The sequence below is a fragment of the Danio rerio genome, chromosome 18 (assembly GCF_052040795.2).
Source record: "Danio rerio strain M-AB ecotype USA chromosome 18, GRCz13ab, whole genome shotgun sequence".
In the NCBI taxonomy this organism is placed as follows: Eukaryota; Metazoa; Chordata; class Actinopteri; order Cypriniformes; family Danionidae; genus Danio; species Danio rerio.
In genome coordinates this window covers 5,550,001-5,572,333 of record NC_141038.1, presented here as the reverse complement: position 1 = coordinate 5,572,333, position 22,333 = coordinate 5,550,001, and the positions used below count along the sequence as shown (strand labels likewise).

Genomic DNA, 22,333 nt, shown 5'->3' with positions numbered 1-22,333 from the left:
GTCAGATATGCGGCAAAACATAAATGAAGAAATAAATAAATAAATAAATAAATAAATAAACTAACTAACTAACTAACTCTGGTTACATACTAACCAATAATACATGATTAATACACGAAGAGAAACAACCCTCTCCAGCAGTAAGAGCAGATTCAGTGTGACGTTGATCCAGCAGAACACTTTGAGCATGGTCAGAGCACATTTATTTCACCAAAAAAAAAAAAATATATAAATAAATAAATAAAATAAGAAGAGAGAAAATATCAGCAGCAGGAGGATGGAAACTCAAACAGACAGAATCGAATGTGAATCACACAGAAAACTCATAAGACTCTCACCTTTACAGAAATTCCTCTTGTTTTTTTTCTCCCCCATCCGCATTGCTCTGGGATTAGAGTCATCATGCATGTCCGTTTGGATTTCACTTTACACATATTGCTTTCCGGCATGGGGATCTAAGGAACTTAGGAGGACTGAACTGCAAATGAATGCAAAACCAAAACTGAAGTCATTAAAATGAAACTGCATATAAAATTTAAATCTATTTTTTTTTTTTATGTCAGAGACCAAACTAAGCTGTATTTTAATTAAATTCCAATTTATTCGTAATGCGTTTTTTTACAATAACTATTGTTTTAAAGATGTACACTATTGGATTACAATCAAATTAAGTATATATATATATATATATATATATATATATATATATATATATATATATATATATATATATATATATATATGCATTTAGGCATGAAATATTTCAGAAACTGCTGATGTACTGGGATTTTCAAGCACAACCCAATCTCTAGGGTTTACAGAGAATGGGCCAAAAAAGAGAAAATATCCAGTAAGCGGCTGTTCTGAGGGCACAAATGCCTTCTTGATGCCAGAGATCAGAGGTGAATAGCCAGACTGGATCCAGCTGATGGAACAGTAACTCAACATGTCCTATTCATTTAGAACATTCTAACATCCAAAGTTGGAATTATTTAAAAAAAAAAAAAAAAAAAAAAAAATATATATATATATATATATATATATATATATATATATATATATATATATATATATATATATATATATTTTTTTTTTTTTTTTTTTTTTTTAATTAAGTATCTGTTATATGCAGGTCTTTACATTAACTGTTTTGATCACCAGCCACTGTGGCTAGTAGATTTCCAACATTACTAGCCACTTGCCATTTACACAAGCTACAATTTTGTTGTTTGGAAAATATATTTTATAAATGCGACTTTGACATGCTAAAATGACTTGATTTAAATGTTGTATCGTTCCAGATCAGCAGTTACTACAAACAAATGGTTGGTTAATCTCATATTAAAGAAATGTTATTGTAAAGGATGATAATTCAACTATATTAACAAAAATAACTGTAAGCAAAAGAAAGCAGGTAAAAAACATACCACGAGTGATAATGAAAGGATGATCACGTGCCTGAGAATAATTAAAACGAAAGCAGTGACTGCTGCTGTTGCTTACATATATATATATATATGGTACTGAAGTTTTAAACCCGGCTATTTCTCGCTAACATGGAAGCGCCGCTGAGCACGGGTGACTCGACTGATCTTCACGGCTTCGCGATTCAGTCTCCGTGTATCTGTGTTTGGTTTGCGCTCAGTTTACCGCTCTTCACACAGTGCAAACACAGACACACGGACTGGAGCATGGAACAGCCGTCAAGATCAGTCGAGTCATCAAGCAGATCGCTCGGCTCGTTTGTGTTTGTGCTCGGTATACAGCGGTGGGTGAACTGATAACCTTCTCGGCCAATCACAATCTTTTTTGTTGAACACGTGAACACAATTGCAAATCAGCGCTGTTTAAGGAAAGCAATCAACAGTGCGTTAAATGTTAGCGCTAAATTACCGGTTTTTCTTTTAAATCAGTATCGTGACAAGTCTAATATAGTGAAAGATTCAGTTTATTAACTCGAGATTGATAAATAGCATGTAAAACGTGTGTTTAGGAAAGAAAACGTTAGCTAACTAGTGCCATTTCCCTTAACTTAGCTGAAAATGAGCTCTGATATCCCTTTTTATTTTCACCATTCATTCAGAACGGACCTTCGGGTCACCCGGAAGGCAGAGAAATGATAAATTTGTGTCACTTTCTCTTCGCTGATAAGATATATAGCGAGTTACACAACAATTCTATGTAACCCCCAATGATACTTTCGGGTTTCTTCCCACCGCAGCTTCGATTTCGCTTCTGAAAATGGCGGCTGCGTGAAATCAGTCTATATGGCTACCTCTTGGAGAAAACCCCACTGAAACCCGTACCTAATTCTGACTCTCACACCTTTTCAGCTACAAGGATAAAAACCAGTCTCTATAGAGGACGAGTTTGGAGTTTCCAGAAAGTCTAATTTCGAGCAATTGCAATGTGGGTTAGAAGCTGCCAGGAATGACAGGATTTCAGGACGTACGGCACAGAAGTGTTTAATTCCCCCAGAATCCCTCCGATATGTTGATTAATGACCACAGTCCTGGATTTCACCATGCGGAATGGATATAAACTCACAAAGCACGAAAAAAACGATGTCATTTTCTGTTTTTTGCACTTTCACCGAAATCCCCAATCCCGTTTTATTCTGCCGTCAGCTCCAGTGCTGTGCTCAACAGAGTCCCGTCCGAGGACAAGAAATAAATAAAAAAAGCCCATAAGGAATCAGGCCTGACAGCTCTAATCAGGGGAGAATAAATGGGGCTGCGTCTACATAACGCATCTTATAAACATCCATTTGGCCGCCTTCAGGATGGGCCGATTGCAATGCTCCCCGGGGAACGGCAGCCGATGGCGGTTTGTGATTAGGAGGCACGCTCTCCACTCGATCCTTTTTAGGAGAGCTGTCCAGGCTCTCGGCAGGACTCCTGCGGGTTCACTTTAAGCTTGGAGCCGCTGAACTGAAGCTGAGGTGCTCTTGGCTTGATTCGCCAATCAGCCCGGGCCTCTTACAGCCACTTCAGCAGCAGCGTGAAAGAGGGATCCGTATTAAGGACGGACAGGGTCAATTACAGCCTGTTGATGGCCATGGATGGATGCTGGGGTCATTTGGAAGGAAGCTTCGAAAAAAAGGGAAAAGGGGATCAAATAAACTGGTCACACTTTACACTAAGGTTTTATTAGTTACATGAACTAATTACGAACAATGCTTGTACAGCATTTGTTAATCATAGTTCAACATTTACTAATGCATTAATAACATCCGAACGTATGCTTGGTAACATTAGTTAACGTAAACTAACAATGAACAAGTATATTTTCATGAACAAATACTGTAATAAATATGTTGTTCATTAAATGCATTAACTAACATTAACTAATACAACCATTGTAAAGTGTTACAGATTTCTGTCAATAAAATTATTTATATTATTTCTACTGGCATATATGAATCATCATGTATATGTGAGTTGCAAAATTATATACAATTATATCACACTGATACTATATATATATATATATATATATATATATATATATATATATATATATATATATATATATATATATATATATGTACTAATGTTCGTTGTTGTTGTGTGAAGAAGAAGACAGGGTCGGCAAATCAGGTAAGTAAATCTTTTTATTTTTAAATTATTTTTAAATTTTAGCCACCACACGTGAAACTTTGTTTGTGTGTGTGTGTGCTCTTTCCTCTCTCGACTGCTCCTCCCGTTCTCCTTAAGAAGGGAGTCTCTCTGCCTCAATCACTAGAAAGACAGGTGTTATTTATAATTTCTGATTGACCTGCTGATTAGCCGCCGGGCTCCTAGCATGCTCTCCCCCCTTATTGGGTGTGCGATCACGCTTACCTCTCCACAATATATATATATATATATATATATATATATATATATATATATATATATATATATATATATATATATATATATATATAGGCATGGGACGATAAATGTTTTCAAACCACCAAAATTTTGTCATATCGTTCCTAAGGTATATGTTAATGTTTTTTAACATGTTTTTTTTTTTTTTACAATTATTTTATTTCGTTTTTCAGGGCAACAGTATCTCCAGCAGAAAAGGACACTCCATATCAAAAGCTACTGGTCAGCCCATGATTCAGCAAACATTTGAAAAACACATCACTTACAAACCAACATACTCGCTGCTATGTGCATCCTATGTGCTATGCACCTGAAAAAGTGCAGTGACTTACTGTATATCTAAAGAAAAGAAAGATATAACAAAGATGCCTTTTCAAGTCTGTTTTGTAAATTAATTAAGATAGCAGGTCAATGATTTATTTTAATTATTTAAAATAACATGTTTACTGTTTCAAAAATATTTTGAATGTATCTTAAAATATGATATCTTGTGTTCAGAAGGAAAAAAAAAAATGTTGTTTTTTTTACCAAGAAGAAGCTATTTTAGAGCAGTAATCACAAAAACGTCATACCGAAAAACCGTGATATTTTTATCCAAGATTGTCATACTGTCAGAGTCTTATACCGACACATGCCTAATATATATATATATATATATATATATATATATATATATATATATATATATATATATATACACTGTAAAAAATTTGACCTTAAATTCACAGTAAATTACTGGCTAATAATTGCATTACTTTCACAGTAAATTACTGTATGTAAATTCACAGTAAATTATTGTGAGGTAGTTCACAGTAATTTACTGTGGTTTTGTCACATTAAATTATTGTGAAATTACAACCATATATTGTAACTTTACAGTAGATAATAAAGTCTGTTACTGTGATTTCACAGTATTATCTTGTAGAATTAACTATATTTTACTGTGAATTTGCAAAACGATTACTGTGATTTAGCAGTAGGTTGCGGTTTAAATACCTGATTTAACTGTGAAGTTAAAGTTATATCCCGGATTACTGTAATTTAACAGTTTGGTGCTGTAAAATTTCAAAGCAATTTTAGGTCACACAAAAATGAAAATTCTATCTTGATTTACTCACCCTCAGGTTGTTCCAGCTCTGTTAAAAATGATTTTTTTTTGTTAAACACAGGAATAAAAATATCAAATATTCCTCTTTGTGTCCAAACAACCTGAGGATGCGTAAATGACGACAGAATCTTCATTTTTGGGTGATCTGAGAAGACTCTAAAATCAAAATAAAAACAAACACACATACATTTTACAGATTTATTTAACAGCTTAATGACATCTGTGTAAACATTTCAGAAAACTTTCAAAAGGTGAAGGTGAAGCCTCAAAAAATACTATAAGAACATATTAATAAAAAAATCTGACATCATATGTAGCATACATATAAAAAGCAGTGCTTCAGAGTGCGCGCTCTCTCTCTCTCTCTCATTATATCTATATATATATATATATATATATATATATATATATATATATATATATATATATATATATATATATAAACACACACACACACATGAGAGAGAGAGAGAGAGAGACAAAACTTCTTGCTAAATTAGGCAGTCGTCTATTCAAGGTCAATCATTTTCCTGATAATTTTACACACTTGCTGGTTGATGTGTCTTCTCTGCTTCTTTGACTTCGTCTGTCTTCCATCTCCAAACTGGTGCCCAAAAAGCACCTATAAGCAAAAGGGCAGACAAACAGTTAGCTTCATACAACACTACTGGGACACTACTGCTGCACTACAGAGCAAAATTACTGTTAGCTCAGTTTGAACATGCTGACAATACTGTAGCTCAGTCAAACTGCAATTATTTAAACAAAAACATCTGAAAAACATTTCCATCACAAACACACATTCAAGAACAGTCTAACAACAAATAGTGATTTGAATGACCTAGGCAGAGCATTTTAAAACAGTTGATTTGATTTACACCTTCTGTTTACAGACTATAATCTAATGCTGGGTTCACACTTATTGCAAAGTACACACATGCATCACAGTACTTGCTCTTGACTACTAGCAGGATGTTTCTTGCATCAAGCTAATTTTTCATGATTTAAATATTAGGAAAATTTTGCAAAAAAAAACTTGATTGAAGTGATATAGCACTTGTGTTGTATTCATTTCAATCAAGTTTTTTGCAAATATTCCAAATATTCTTCCACATGTTTTGAGTTTCACTTAATTTGTGCTGCCCAGTAAAAATGTCCCACTATTTATGCATTTGCAATGACTTGCATGTAATCCACTCACCTGAATAGGTAACTTCACATATGGTATAAGAGCCCCATCCTTTTACAGACAGCTTCCCCTCTGGTCTCCAGCACAGACAAACAAATTGTGTCTGCAACACGGCCCTTTATAACAAGGGGACAAGGGGAGTCATGACTTGTGCTCCTATACATTCCTTGTTTAACCCCCCCAAAACAAGCCCTCAGTTACAATATTTATTGTAGACATTACCTTAAATTCCAGAGTGCAAAAGGCATCTTCAGCATACTTCAGTTTCAGACCAGATCCAAAGTCAGTTGTGAAATCCAGGTGAGGTCCCATGACCACTCGACCCTCCAAGGAATAAGACTAAAAGGGGGAAAGAAGGACTAAATTAGAGGTGTTTGTGAATAATTAAATTTGTTTGTAGAAACAAAGTTGACATTCCATGCTCTGCCTATTAAAAACCAAGCAAACAAACACACATGCCCAGTAAAATTGCTAATAAAAATAAAAACTATAGTTTAAAAAAAATCTTTGTCTAATATTTACTACTACTGGAGGTACTGGTGGAACTTCTGGAAGAAGAAAAAGAGTTTGTACAAGAAACTGCTCACAACAAATCTGTGAAAAAACCTGACATTTAAAAATCTAATAAAAATGAGGAAGGCATCAACATTACCTTTAATAATCAAGCAAGGGTTGATTGGTAGCATCAGTGTTTCAACATCAATGGCTGCGGCTGCAAAAAAATATGAATATAATAAGAGTAGAATAAGACTCAACCTAACACACGCACACACATACTCTCTCTCTCTCTCTCTCTCTCTCTCTCTCTCTCTCTCTCTCTATATATATATATATATATATATATATATATATATATATATATATAGGTTTAGATCGTGATAATGAATTTAGGCTATATTTGTGTGCTCAGAATTTACACTCACCTCACACTTCAGCTATTATCAGGTACACCTGAACACCAAAAAACAAAATCTACAGTTAGTGACAATATGCAATTAATTCTCATTAGTAAATGTTAGCACTGCATTAACACCAGTGAGAAATATACAATATGTACTGTGTTAGTGTTAGTTTAAAAGAATACAACTGAATTGTATTATAAGCTTCATTTAATAAAACAGTTAAGACTTGTTTCATAATGAGTTTAGTTTATTTAACTAACTTAACGTTACAGTGAACAAAATTAACGTACATGATGGTGACTAACCGTAACGTTAACTTAAGTGAAGGTCAGAGCTTACCTTAACTTTAGTCATTTCACCTTTACTTCAGTCTTGTACTGAAACAGAAAAAGCAGTTAACAAGAAGTTAATTAAAGAAAATTCCCTTTCTTTTATCAGGAACTAACGTTAACGTTATGCTAATACCTCAGAAAACACTACAATCACCATCTGGCGTCGTTAATTTCTTGTTTTAAAAAAGGCGCGCTTAAACCCTGTACGTGCGAGTACAACTAAAGTACTCGGTAAATTCCTGTTAAATGACATGCACTATACAGAAATACACATACAACACTCATTTAACGGACAAAAGTCATATTTTAACACTTACCGAGGATGAATTCGTTTGGTGAAGAGACGAGGCAGGCGTTGTCTGTGGTGATGGCGCTTGTTTGCGGTCGAGTCGAGTCAGTTCTGTTAAATGAATCGGCTCCTTTAAGTGAACAGTAAAGAGTCGAATTCGGCTCCTTTAAGTGAACAGTAAAGAGTCGAATTCGCCTGAAAACGATTCCATTTTGTATAATATTGTAAGACGCAAACATATAATTCATTAATATTTCATCATATTGCTTGGTTCGTGTACTGCTTGTACACGAATTGCTTGTTGATGACTATGAGCTCATGAACACGTCTGATAAAATATCTGAATCTGATTCAATGTCACACGAGTCCTGAATCGAAGCAGTGCAAAAGTAATATATTGATTGAAATATAAAGTTAATTATTTTCTTCGCCATTCAAAATATTATATATCTCTGACTTTAACAATAAGAATAAAGTTCGTTTGGAGTGTATTGAGAATTATTATTTTTTCCTCCTAGGATTCAATTCGCACCAAGCTGCATCAAGCTGTAATGGTGGATGAGAAGGCACATAATATTATAAATATTGCTTTTAATATGTAATGAAATAAAGTTTTAATACTTTTTCATGCGAGAATGTAGTTCTTCAAAACTCAAATCTGTGGATTGTTAGTAAAGATTGTGTGTAATTTTAAGTGTGTTTTGCCGGTAGCGGAGATCTATGACCTCCAGGCGGTAACGGCGCTCATTACTCATGTATCCGCCGAGAGGCGCCTGTCTTCAGGCTAGACATTGGGACAATTGCCCCGTCTTCGATGGCTCTATATGCATCCGAAAATTAAGTTTTAACTGTTTTTCATGCTAGAATGTAGTTGTTTAAAACTCTAATCTGTGGTTTATTTATATAGATTTAAAAAAATAATAATTATATATATATATATATATATATATATATATATATATATATATATATATATATATATATATATATATATATATATATATATATATATATATAATTCTGAGATTAGTGACCTCCAGGCGATGAAAGGTGCCCAAACTCATGAAACCATCTAAAGCAGACATTTACCCTGACATTGAAATAATTGTTGGCTGTTTAACAGTCTTTGGTTTCATTAATTAATTACTTTTTATTCAAGTTTATTATGTTTTGGCTAAGCACACAGTTGTTCATTAAATATTATTTCATATTCTATGTTAACTGCATAAAATTAAATAAAGGTGCAGTACAACCAAAAAGATGTTGGTAACCAAATCGTTTTGGGAGCTATAACATTCTGTTATTATCTGTTAAAAGTTCATTTGTATTAATTTCTACGTTGAGTTAAAAAAGGTTTGAATTTCTATAACTAACGTGCAAAAGATATAGCCCTTTTCACAGTAATTTGCTGTAATCATGCTACCTGCCGTAATTTCACAATAAAATTATGAATACAACATATTACTGTGAATTTTTCAGTTAAATACTGTGAAGAGATACTAATGTAATTTACTGTGAAAAATTACAGTAACTTGTTGTGAAAACCTGGAAATTTTTTACAGTGTATATATATATAGTTGAAGTCAGAATTATTAGCCCCCCTTAGATTTTTATTATTTTTTTCAATATTTCCCAAATGATGATGGTCAAAATTATTAGCCCCTTTGAACTATCCCCCCCCCCCCCCCCCCCGATTGTCTACAGAACAAACCATAGTTATACAATAACTTGCCTAATTACCCTTACCTGCCTAGTTAACCTAATTAACCTAGTTAAGCCTTTAAATGTCACTTTAAGCTGTATAGAAGTGACTTGAAAAACATTTAGTCAAATATTATTTACTGTCATCATGGCAAAGATAAAATAAATCAGTTATTATAGATGAGTTATTAAAACTATTATGTTTAGAAATGTGTTAAAAAAAAATTTCTGTTCGTTAAACAGAAATTGGGGGGGAAATATACAGGGGGTTAATAATTCAGGGGGGCTAATATTCTGACTTCAACTATATATATAGTTATAGTTATATAAACCACTATAATTAAAGTACAGTCCTATGTCAAAAGGCCTGGTAATACTGTGATAATGTTCTTTGTTTTAGTAAAGGTGATTCATTCAGTTTTCTTGATTGTAGAGCACAGTAAATGATTAAAATAATAATAATAATAATAAAACACTTCAGTTTGTAATATTCAGGTCAAACTAAGATGTGTCACCTGTTAAGTGTATGAAAATAACAAAAGTAATAGAGCATTAAAAAAAAAAAACATTCGCTTGATTTACTGTATGTGTATGATAGCAAGCTTTTTTTGCAATCATCACAGAAAAAAAAAATAATTAAAAACATTACAGCAATTCTTTCCTTTCAAAAGAGAACAAAACGTCCTCAGGCCAGAGATTCAAGGTCTTTTATGCAAATTATTCTGCTTTTGGTGGCATTTTAGGCCATCTAATTACTGCTTGCTTATCTTACCTGTACTGTTATTGTGACCTGACAGAGCAATGATGATGAGGACAGATGGATGAGATGAAGTGTGACATTGCACGGCATCTTTTATCTACCGTTTTGCTTTAAATAAATTATTAATGCACACAGAAAAGTGATTAAAACGGCAGAGGCTGTGAATAACGCATCTAACAAGCAATTTAAGACAGAAAAGCCTCATTTAAAAGCAATTACTGGTGATCATGTTAGTGTCAGTGAGCAGAAATGTTCATCATGCTAATACAAAACACTGACTAGGGTACTGAGGCACTTGTTAGGTACTATCAATACAATAACCATATATAAGATGATGCTTAGTAAACAAAATTAAATTGACCCTTGTGCAATAAAAATGAGAACTTGGATTCATGTACATTTGCGTGGTAAAAATACAAATAATAAAATGCATTGTCAAATGCATTGTGCAAACAACTTTTGCTATTTTAAGGAGAGGAAAAACTGTCTGCTGACCAAGCACATGTTCTAAAAGCGTTGTACTTGTTCTCCTAATGAGTCATGGGTGTTGTTATCAGATATAGTTGCGGCTGGAAGTTAACAAGAATTATTTATATTATATATTAAATTTCAAATTAATTGTATTTTATTAAAATAACGTAAAAAAACAGTAGTTGTACAGAGTATTATTTTGCTATCTAATAAATTACCCAATAAATTGTATTTTTAAGGCCTACCCCCACCCCAACCCTAAACCCAACCGTCACGTTACTGTAAAAAATATTTATTATTGTTATAGACCATTTTAAGTGAGGTAACTAAAAACAATAGTCCCAACGTATTTCCTGTTTTACATTTTTAATTTCAATACCTTCCGAGAATCATATTGATAAATAATGTTATGAGAGCGGCGACGCAGTGGCGCAGTGGGTAGCACAATCGCCTCACAGCAAGAAGGTCGCTGGGTCTCTGGTTCGATCCTCGGCTCAGTTGGCGTTTCTGTGTGGAGTTTGCATGTTCTCCCTCCGTTCGCGTGGGTTTCCTCCGGGTGCTCCGGTTTCCCCCACAGTCTAAAGACATGCGGTACAGGTGAATTGGGTAGGCTAAATTGTCCGTAGTGTATGAGTGCGTGTGTGTATGTGTGGATGTTTCCCAGAGATGGGTTGCAGCTGGAAGAGCATCCGCTGTGTAAAAACTTTCTGGATAAGTTGGCGGTTCATTCCGCTGTGGCGACCCCAGAGTAATAAAGGGACTAAGCCGACAAGAAAATGAATGAATGAATGTTATGAGAGCTGTTTTAACATTACGTTATGATTGAATTGCCTCTTAATACAGTTGTGAAATAGTTTAAAAACAAGCAGGAAATGTTCATGAGCCAATGACATGACCACACTGAAATAGTCTATACAGTTTTGTAAAAAAAAAACGCTACCTTATTGATGTGCATATCGCATTTCCAGCCAGCCGTGTATCCAATCTACACTTTACCATGAATATAGCTAGCCACTAATGGTAAAAATTAATTAATTAATTTTTTTTTATAATCCCATTTCATAAAAACAGTCTGTAGAAACCAATGACTGTAAAAAATATGGACGACGCGACAGCCCCTTTTCCCATTGAACGCCTTGAGGGCAAAACGCCTGCTTGACGGGCACAAACTGTCGCAAAAGACTGCTGAAATTGGAGCCTTGACATGCGCAGAAGGACTGTCTGATGGAGCCAGAGGAGGAGCCGCGAAAATGAGCTTCCAACCAAACGCTTTATGTAAAATCAACCACGCCCCCCGAACTTCTCAGCATGCGTTTGTCATATCAACACAAATGGATGTAATTAACAAATATGAGGGTTTTATATATTCAATCGCGCCAGCTCCGGGCCGCAGCGCATAACCTACTCGCAGCGTCGCGGGCTGATTCCGGCTCGCATGCGGCAGTGCCGGCTCGCTCGGCCGCCGCATCTGGCTCGATTGACTCGGGCTGGAATCGGGCAGTGAGTCCAGGCATCCGGAGTAGGTCCAGCAGAGGTAGTCAGTCTGAGCTCGGAACTGGCCCGAGTGTGTTTTGCTATCTGGGTGGCTAGGCGTGTATCAGTAAACCAATAAAGCCCGAAAAAAGCCCTGACCTTAGCGAATAAACAGTGTTCCACCAGGATCATGTATGTCAGAAACTGTAGTTTACTGCTGAACTCATTTTATCATGGTAAAATAACACAGAAATCGAATAATAACACTTCAGTCTCCTGCCGAAGCTCAGACGCGCTGCTTTAAGAAACTGTCAATCACAACTGTCAATCACGATGACACGCCCAGCATTAAATTACTGCTAAAAACAAACTGTTTACAAAAATGAAGATCTGCACCTATTTCAGCACAATAACCAGTGCCCTAATCCACCAGAACCATCTTTCGGGACATTTTATTGCAAGTGTAATACATTTTTTTATTTGGGCTCAAGTCTCCTTCATTAACACGGAGGAGGCGGGCTTTATGACTTGTACTGCAGCCAGCCCCCAGGGGGCGATCTAACGGCAGAGACCTTCACTCAAACGCAGGCTTATGGCACACTTGGTAGAAACACTTCGACATTCTTCCTTTTTTTACCTGTTATCAGAGGGGGATAGCCCCACCCATTAGTGACCATCTCTTCCTCATTAGCATAAACAGCCCTGAGTGAGAAGCAGCCGTCCGCCATTCGAATTTACTGCATTGATGACATATAAGCGTTTATAGCTCCACCTACATTTGAAAAGAGGGCTGGGAGCACAATCTCACTTGAATTTAAAGCGACAGTCACTAAAATGGCACAATTTGGATCAAAGCCAAGAGGCAGGAAAAACCGAAAGCTTCACTGGCGGGGAAACAAATAAACTAGCAAACCATCTACAGAGCGAGCCAGATTCAGCAAAGCCCCCTGAGCTGAAGAAAATGTGGGAGGAGGTAGTGTTTTTATATTTATTTACAGTCATTTTTCAAATGGTGGTGCAATGGCGCAGTGGGTAGCACTGTTTTAAGCCTCAGCTGGGTCTGTTGGCATTTTTGTGTGGAGTTTGCATGTTCTCCTAGTGTTCGCGTGGGTTTCCTCCGGGTGCTCCGGTTTCCCCCACAAGTCAAAAGGCATGAGCTAAAGGTTAATTGGGTAAGCTAAATTGTCCATAGTGTATGTGTGTATATGAGAGTGAATGGGTGTTTTCTAGTGATGGGTTGTAGCTGGAAAGGCATCAGCTGTATAAAACATATACTGGATATGTTGGCAGTTCATTCCGCTGTGGCAACCCCTGGTTAATAAAGGTACTAAGTCAGAAAGAAAACAAATAAATGAATGAATTTTTCATATTTAAAAATGTTTGCGTGCCGCTGTGCATTCCTGTGTGTGTAATAAGCAACATGCATGTGTGTTTAAATCCGGCGAGTGAGGAGGGGATCGGTAAAATCAGGTGCCAGATCAGATTTCAGAGGCACCGGATCTGACTTGTTCCAGCACATATTAAGCCCTGTATATGCCATTGACTTCAGATTAGCTTTTAGTAGGTCAATGTTTTGCTATTTAAACACATATTAAACTAGTATTATTAAACTAACTATTATTGTTATACTTGTGCTGGACTAAAACAAACAAAAAACATTTGCAGCAAGTGTGTGATAGAGCCCAATGAATCAGTTCTTGTGTACGTCATATTCATGCGAATACAAAATTAATGCGAATACAATATGGTGCTGACTGCAGTTCATAGAATGGCCACCGGTGTCGCTATTAACAAGGGTTTCTGAATTCCACGTTGAGCCTTTGAGTTTACATTTGAAGAAAAAAAATCATTTTTTTAAAGTCAGAAACTAGCCAAGAGCATAACAAAATGGCAATACATAAAATAAGAGATTGAAAAAGAGAGAGAGAAGGGAATAAAAATTGGGCAGATTGTGATGTTTTTTCACTGTGGACTGTCAGAAAGATTGAGAGAGAAAAAAAGTAGTTTATATTTTTTGTAGCGTGACACAGCCCCACTCAGCAACTAAATACGCCTCAGCTGTTGAATATGTATGAGCCAGAGTACAAGGTAGTAAATTGCATGTTCCTTTGATTGCTGACTTCTTTTAAATTATTAACAAGAAAGTCATGGGGGAAAAAATGCAGCGATGAAATAAATAAAGGAAAAAGAAAACACAAAAAATGAGTTTTGGAGATGTACAAACAGACCCAGCGTTTCTCCTCGTCAAGCAGACACAACTAACTGTCCATAACTTGTTTCGTTTGATCTTTGAACAAAAAAAATTCCTGCAGCGATAATTGGATATTCAATGGTCGGACTCTCGACAGAACAAAGCAACACTTCAGTACTAGGTACATCAGATAATGCTAATAGCTAATGAACATTATTGAAAATATTATGTTAATAACACTTTCAGCTACACAAAAGGCATGTTTCAAAACAAATTATAATAAATGCAACTGTCAGCCTTATCACTAGTAGCATGAGCAAACCTGGCTAAACAGCATGCATTTGAAAATGAACACTTAAATATGGAGGCTTGGTAAATCGCTGCTCCTTTAGTAGTGTACACTCACCGGCCACTTTATTAGATACACTTACTAGTACAGGGTTGGACCCCCCTTTTGTCTTCAGAACTGCCTTTATCCTTTGTGGAATAGATTCAACAAGGTACTGGAAAATTCCTCAGAGATTTTGTTCTTTATTGACATGATAGCATCACACAGTTGCTGCAGATTTGTCGGCTGCCCATCCATGACCCCAAAGGTGCTCTTTTGGATTGAGCTCTGGTGACTGTGGAGGCCATTTGAATACAGTTAACTCATAATCAATCATCTAAGATGAATTTTCCTGCTGGAAGTAGCCATCAGAAGATGGGTACACTGTGGTCATTCAATGATGGACATGGTCAGCAACAATTCTCGGGTAGATTGTGGCATTGACACGATGCTCAATTGGTACTAATAGGCTCAAAGTGTGCCAATAAAATATCCCCCACCCCATTACACCACCACCAGTCTGAACCATTGATAAAAGGCAGAAAGATCCATGCTTTCATGTTGTTGATGGCAAATTCTGGCCATACCATCTGAATGTCCCAGCAGAAATCAAGACTCAGACCAGGCAACCTTTTTCCAATCTTCTATTGTCCAATTTTGGTGAGCCTGTGCAAATTGTAGCCTCAGTTTCCTGTTCTTAGCTGATGAGAGTGGCACCCGGTGTGATCTTCTGCTGGTGTAGCCCATCTGCTTCAAGGTTGGACGTGTTGTGCGTTCAGAGATTTGAGTTACTGTTGCCTTTCTATCAGCTTGACCCAGTCTGGCTATTCTCCTCTGTCATAGCATCAACAAGGCATTTGTGCCCACAGAACTGCCGCTCAGTGGATATATTCTCTTTTCTCAGATTATTCTCTGTAAACCCTAGAGATGGTTGTGCGTGAAAATCCAAGTAGATCAGCAGTTTCTGAAAATGAAATTCTGAAATGCTAAAGTATGTACTGTAAACCAGTTATTGTTGCCTGCATGCCATTGCTTTTATAAATTATTTGTAACTATTAATCAAAATAGATTTAGTTGATGGCTTATGACCTAAATTGATGACTTGTGGGCAGGATCAAGCCGTCACACAACCAACCATCCATAGTTAGTTGCCATTTATTAGTATTAAATCCAACATAGGCTCATTCTAAAAACGTAGCCCTATACACATTACTAGAGATCGCAAATTATGTAGCCAGAGGCACGTTTAAACAAGCGCTACAGAGCAGTATAATGCCGTTCCTTTTCACGCTTATCAGCTGAACGCTTACTTCCATATTGACAGCTTTCCCGCTGTTATCAGTTTGTCCAGTGGCTCACCACATACGTCTGTGGACTTCAGACACAATGAGGAGTTGACCGGGACGACAAAGTTCGAGTCCGGCAAATAACGGTTCCAGAAAGCAGGTAAGACAAAAACAGAAGCTAAAAAAATAAAAAATAAAAAATAATAATAGTAATAAAAGAAAAAATAATAACAGCGTGAGAATGTGGTTAAATCTGAAAACATGTAAAAAAAAAAAAAAAAAAAAACAGGGGGGGGGGGGGGGTTTCTATTTCTGGATTGCTTTTGAAAACACTTTTGGTTGGGTTAAGGGAAATGGGTGGTTGCAGGTCATTCTGTGTGTCACAATCACCAGCGATCTCTAACCATCAGAGGTCGCTGGAAAACATTCTCACTTGCAGTACTACAAATCTGTTTGTAAATGGACTTCAACTTCATACATGCTCTTCGCCCACACACACCTGCTTCCTCATTTAGACTGATTACACTCACACCACCTGAGGATCATCAAAGACTGATTGCACACTCTATTTAAGCAGCACACACACTCATTCACATTGCCGAGTCTTATTATCTGTCACAGTGACATTACAACGTGTTTTCCTAGCCTTGTTTTCCCATGTACTTACCTAGCCTTGTTTATTTAGTTATCCCTGTCTGCTGCCTGTCTTTTGACCTCTTGTCTGTTTACTGATTACGATTCTGGACTGTCTCCATATACCAGTTTGCACCTGTGTTGACCATTGCTAGCCTGACGTCGAATAAACCTGCTTTTGGATCCAAACTTGTATGTGTCACTCCCAGTGTTACACTGTGCTTTTTAAAACACTATCAGTTGGGTTTAGGGAAGGGGTGGGTGGGGTGATCAGTCAGTCAGTTGACAGTTGCCTCTGGTGAATTTATGCGAGAACAGCAGTCATGAATGGCACTCAGAGAAATTTGAGATCTCAAAAATTTCAGAATAAGCCATTTTTTTTAAAGCCATACCAGATCTCTACACAATCAACATTAAACACTTTGATTGAAGAAGCATACAGAAACTCTATACAGTAGGATAAAAAAAATAAAAAGTAATATTAAACATTTAAAATACTTATTACATAAAAAAAGTTTATATTTAAATGTTTTGAGAGTGCAAAGATACTAAATTGAAGCGCTTCATGGGAGTAGGCAGGGCTAAATATCTTTATTGGTGCACTTAGCTTGCTGAAACTTTCTGATTGGTGGAACTGTCTTCACAGCATCAAGGGTAATGTAGTTTTTTACAGCATGCTTAAAAATAGACTGATTAAACTGAAGAAATAGGTTCAGCAAAAGCATCTAAAATTGACTAACTGGCTGAGGGCTCACAAAAGGTGTGCGTTTAAATGTGCATCAGTTATTGTCAAAAAAAAAAAAATCAATTCCCATAAGTAGAACGTGAAAGGAGTTTCGATTTCAAGAACACAACTATTGTGTTCTGTTGGAAACCACAACGCTCCAAAACATCAGTCCCCCATGAACAAAATTAAGTCCCACCCTACATTTGTTTTCCGTTATCGTGTACTGAACTGACATTCAGCTCCTTTTAGACTCATATTTTACATTGGACACTGAGTGGTGACCCAACACAGTACCAAAACCGTTTATACCACTAAAATAAAACCAATTGTAGGGCCACTAGTGTAGAGGTCCATGTAAACAACAGTCATTCTTAGTTAGGTTAACATCCATCTAAAGACCATTTCCCATCACCAGGCAGCCCACCACGACCTTCAGAGTCCTATACAATTCCATTAGTTCAACCCCAATCCAATTACAATGGATCCACCTCAAGCCATGTAGCTTTTGTTTATTTATTAATCTATTTAACTGCAGATTGCACTGCAAAAATAAAAATAAAATCATGAGACAACGTTGCAGCCTTCTATGTGAAGAATGCTGTTCATATATAGGAAAAGGTTTAGTTAATTGGGGTCTTTAGGGGTGGCATGAGTTACTGTGGTTGCATATACTCACCGGCCACTTTATTAGGCACACCTGACCAACTGTTCGCTAATGCAAATTTCTAATTAGCCAATTACATAGCAGCGACTCAATGCATGTAGGCATGTAGACGTGGTCAAGATGATCTGCTGCAGTTCAAACAAAGCATCAGGATGGGGAAGAACGTTGATTTGAGTGACTTTCAACATGGCATGGTTGTTGGTGCCAAACGGCTGGTCTGAGTATTTCAGAAACTGTTGATCTACAGGGATTTTCATGCACAACCATCTCTAGGGTTTACAGAGAATGGCCAAAAAGAGAAAATATCCAGTGAATGGCAGTTCTGTGGGCGCAAATGCCCTGATGCCAGAGGTCAGAGGAGAATGGCCAGACTGGTTCCAGCTGAGGCAACAGTAACTTAAATAAGCACTTGTTATGACCAAGTTCTGCAAAAGAGCATCTCTGAACGCACAACATGTCCAACCTTGAGGCAGATGGGCTACAGCAGCAGAAGACCACACCGGGTGCCACTCCTGTCAGCTAAAAACAGAAATCTGAGGCTACAATTCACACAGGTTCACCAAAACTGGACAATAGAAGATTGGAAAAATGTTGCCTGGTCTGATGAGTCTTGATTTCTGCTGCGACATTTGGACAACATAAGAGCTTGGATCCATCCTGCCTTGTATAAACAGTTCAAGCTGGTGGTGGTGGTGTAATGGTGTTGGGGATATTTTCTTGGCACACTGTGGGTTCATAAGTACCAATTGAGCACCGTGTCAATGCCTCAGCCTACCTGAGTATTGTTGCTGACCCTGTCCATCCCTTTATGACTACAGTGTACCTATCTTCTGATGGCTACTTCCAGCAGGATAACGTGCCATGTTATGAGCATAAACCATCGCAGACTGGTTACTTGAACATGACAATGAGTTTATTGCACTCAAATGGCCTCGACAGACACCAGATCTCAATCCAATAGAGCAACTGTGTGATGCCTTCTTATCAATATAGACCAAAAATCTCTGAGGAATATTTCCAGTACTTTGTTGAATCTATGCCACGAAGGATTAAAGCATTTCTGAAAGCAAAAGAGGGTCCAACTCCTTTACTAGTAAAGTGTACCTAATAAAGTGGCCGGTGGTTGTACTTCCATAATATCCCACTAGTGTTGGGAAAAACAGACACACTTAATTGATAATGGTTCAGTTGGCATTTCTTTGTGGTGTTTGCATGTTCTCCATGTGTTGGCATGGGTTTCCTCTGGGTGCTCCTGTTTGAATTGGGTAAACTAAATTGTCCGTGGTGTATGTGTGTTAATGAGTGTGTATGGATGATTTCCAGTGATAGGTTGCAGCTGAAAGGGCATCCGCTGTGTAAAACATATGCTGGATAAGTTGGCGGTTCATTCCGCTGGGGCAAAAAGAAAATGAATGAATGAATGCTGTTCAGACTACATGTTTAAAATTAGGTGAATTCTTGAGCTTTTTAGGGACAACGTAATTGTTTTATGTTCAAACCACTCACATGTGTTAAGTTGAATGTGTCTACACGAATGAATTGTGTGGAATTGTGAACATTTTTTACAGTATATGAAGCAGCTTTTATGTACATTTGAACAAAAAGTGGCATGTCCAAAATTATTCATACTCTTGTCAAGTTGTCGTGGCAAACAATGTCTAATTTTGCATGTAAAATCACAACTAAGCAAACGACACTTAATAATAGTTGTCATAAGCATGCATAATATATCATTTACATTCATCTGCCTTGTCATGATTATAAATGTGTCATTACAATCTTATGAACACCCCTTCAAATAAAAAAAGTCAGCTGACCCAAGGGTAAACAAACAAGCCAAATATTTATGTTGAATAACCCCTTTCATTTTGAACTTTTTGAGGTGTCTCAATCTGCATTAAAGTCATGTATGTTAATAAATACAACAATTTGAATTCAGATAGTGAATCTAAACGCGTTATTGGCAGTACCCAATTCCAACTCCATAAGCCACCTCTACTCAGTTCTTTTCTATAGTGGCCTAGTTACAGTTAAGACTTCTACTTCAACCATATAGAACCACCAAACCTTCAATAGAGCTCCATCTATTGTCCCTGCTCTTAAAAGCCTCTTCCTCTTCTGCCTTTTTGATCCCCCTTGATCACCAAGCTGACGGTTTTGCCCAGCCAGCTTAAAGTGAGCAAAGAAACCTTCTTTTCTAGTTTGGAGATTGTGTTTTGATGCGTCTGCAGAGCTTTTGTGACATCGGCGCTCGCATCAAGTGTCACTTCTCACTGTCTGATTATTCCGAGATCACAGCGCTGAAATAAATGTGTGTACTTATGAAACACAAGCTAATCTGATCACGTCGTATTGTGTTGTTGCTTTGGATATGAGTCCTTGAACTCACCCTTCCTGTGGATGATATGGAGAAGCCAGTGTAATGTTTGCTTCGGTAGTATTCAATCAAAGTCTGAGCATTTAACGTGATGGTTGTTCACTAATGATGTCAGTTTGTCCACAATGTTATTAACCACGCCCCCTCTAACCTTTGGTTTGCTATCAGGGAATGATGCGCAAAAATGAAACCCCGCCCCCCTACTTAATATTCCGTTTTAGTTGTAAAGACATCAGCAGCGTGAACTTGTCCCTTCCCGCAGGTTGATATGAAGAAGCTAGTGTAACGCTGAGGGCTTAATAGTCAAGCAGATGGAGTTTGGGCTCCTAAATGCCATGGATGTTCATTTATGCAGTAATCATTAATAGGGATGCTACTGGACTGACCTTTTCCAAAGCGTTCGGTTGAAGGTGACATGGTGTTCTGTTCTAAAAGGTCAAAGAGAGATCCCCAAATAAAGACAGAAGAAGGAAAAAAATGGCAAAGTAATGGCATGTGCACTTAATTCTGAAAATCCATCTAATGCTTCACGCTTGGGAAATTAAAGCTTCTCTAATATGAAATTTTAAAGTCTGTGTGAAGTAAAAATGTATGATGTTTTATTTAGCTAGCACACATTGATAATCTTTAGGTGAACAATTAATTAATCGGTGCAAGTTAAACACCTCACCGTTAGTTTGCTAAGAGGGAATGATGCGTCAAAAGGAAACCCCACCCCCTGCTTTAGTATTCAGTTTTGTTGGAAGCACATTAGCATGCTGAAATAAAAGTCTCAGCAACTTCTGGCTCACAGTGATTTTAAGGCTTCCTAATTTTGTTATAAAAAGAAGGGTGCCTAAAAGGGGTTGCACTCCAGGTGTTCTGCTCAGTGTACCGGCACGATGCACTCATTCAAATGTTATTTAATATGAAACTATTTAGATGGCACTCATTCTGTGGTGTGGCCAAAATATGAACTGTGTCCTGAGTCGTAGCTGGGCACCGCAAACAGCCACAGACTTGCACCGCCAGTGTGCGTACATTGATAGAAACCTATGTTTAAAATTCTAAAATGCATGACGTTAGTATACCAACGGTATGATCAAGAGTCGCATCAAGAACGTACGACTCTTGATGCATGGCATTAGTATATCAACGGTATGATACCGTGCATCAAGAGTCACACGTTCATTTTGGTGTAAGCACATCCAACCACGAGCGTAAAAACTAGTGTACACATAGTTTTGTTGTGTATGCAACGTGGATAGAAGATAATAATGAGAGACGTAATGCTCTGTATTCATTTGAAATGCATAGCCCAGCATGAGGGCATCCAAACACAGCCACTGAAAGCCTGTAAACATAAATGTGCAGCAATTGCCCCGCCTTTGAGCTCTTCTGATTGGATCACTGCTGTGGAACTGACAGTAATGAGCTCATGGTTGGAACAAGGCATTTCAAAAGATGCAAGACAAAAAAGGTGCAGCATAAAGCATAAAGGTATCCAGAGTTTGTAAACAGAGCTTAACGTTTGTTAAACGTTTGAGCTCCTCTCGTTGGTCCACTGCTGTGGTACTGACAGTAATGAGCAACGCTGCATGTGAAAGTTGAAGTTCTTTTAACTTCACAATGGCGTCTTAAAAGGGCGGCATGGTGGCTCAGAGGTTAACACTATTGCCTCACAGCAAGAAGGTCACTGGTTTGAGTCCCGGCAGGGCCAGTTGGCATTTCTTTGTGGAGTTTGCATGCTCTCCCCATGTTGGCGTGGGTTTCCTCCAGGTGCTCTGGTTTCCACCACAGTCCAAAGACATGTGCTCTAGGTGAATTGATAAAACCAAAATGGCCAGGTGTGTGTGGATGCAAGAGTGTATGGGTGTTTCCCAGTACTGGGTTGTGGGTGGAAAACCATCTGCTGTGTAAAACATATTGCAGTTCATTCCGATGTGGTGACCACTGATAAATAAGGCATACCTGCCAACACTCCTATTTTTCCTGGGAGTATTCTGTATTTCGGACCCATCCCCCCCCAGTCCTCAGCTTTTTAGTAC

The 22,333-nt window shown here is 37.4% G+C and overlaps 2 long non-coding RNA genes across 8 annotated transcripts in view; both read right to left on the bottom strand.

The window, feature by feature from the left end:
* The window catches only part of LOC147832722 (uncharacterized), a 574,579-nt gene that overhangs the window by 5,761 nt on the left and 546,485 nt on the right, over positions 1 to 22,333 (bottom strand). The window contains exon 4 of the long non-coding RNA XR_015514621.1: positions 339 to 478. This is a non-coding gene — a long non-coding RNA (uncharacterized LOC147832722). The remainder of the gene's footprint in view (positions 1 to 338; positions 479 to 22,333) is intronic.
* LOC147839640 (uncharacterized) lies at positions 5,168 to 7,788 on the bottom strand. Of its 7 annotated transcripts, none has more exons than XR_015515479.2 (7): positions 7,724 to 7,788; positions 7,414 to 7,451; positions 7,096 to 7,123; positions 6,825 to 6,884; positions 6,395 to 6,511; positions 6,185 to 6,288; positions 5,168 to 5,605 (listed from the first exon to the last, which is right to left on the bottom strand). It is a non-coding gene; the product is annotated as an uncharacterized LOC147839640 (long non-coding RNA). The 7 variants fall into 7 exon arrangements; XR_015945133.1 differs by having other exon boundaries at positions 5,421 to 5,605; positions 7,096 to 7,144; positions 7,540 to 7,788; XR_015515481.1 differs by having other exon boundaries at positions 5,421 to 5,605; positions 7,540 to 7,788.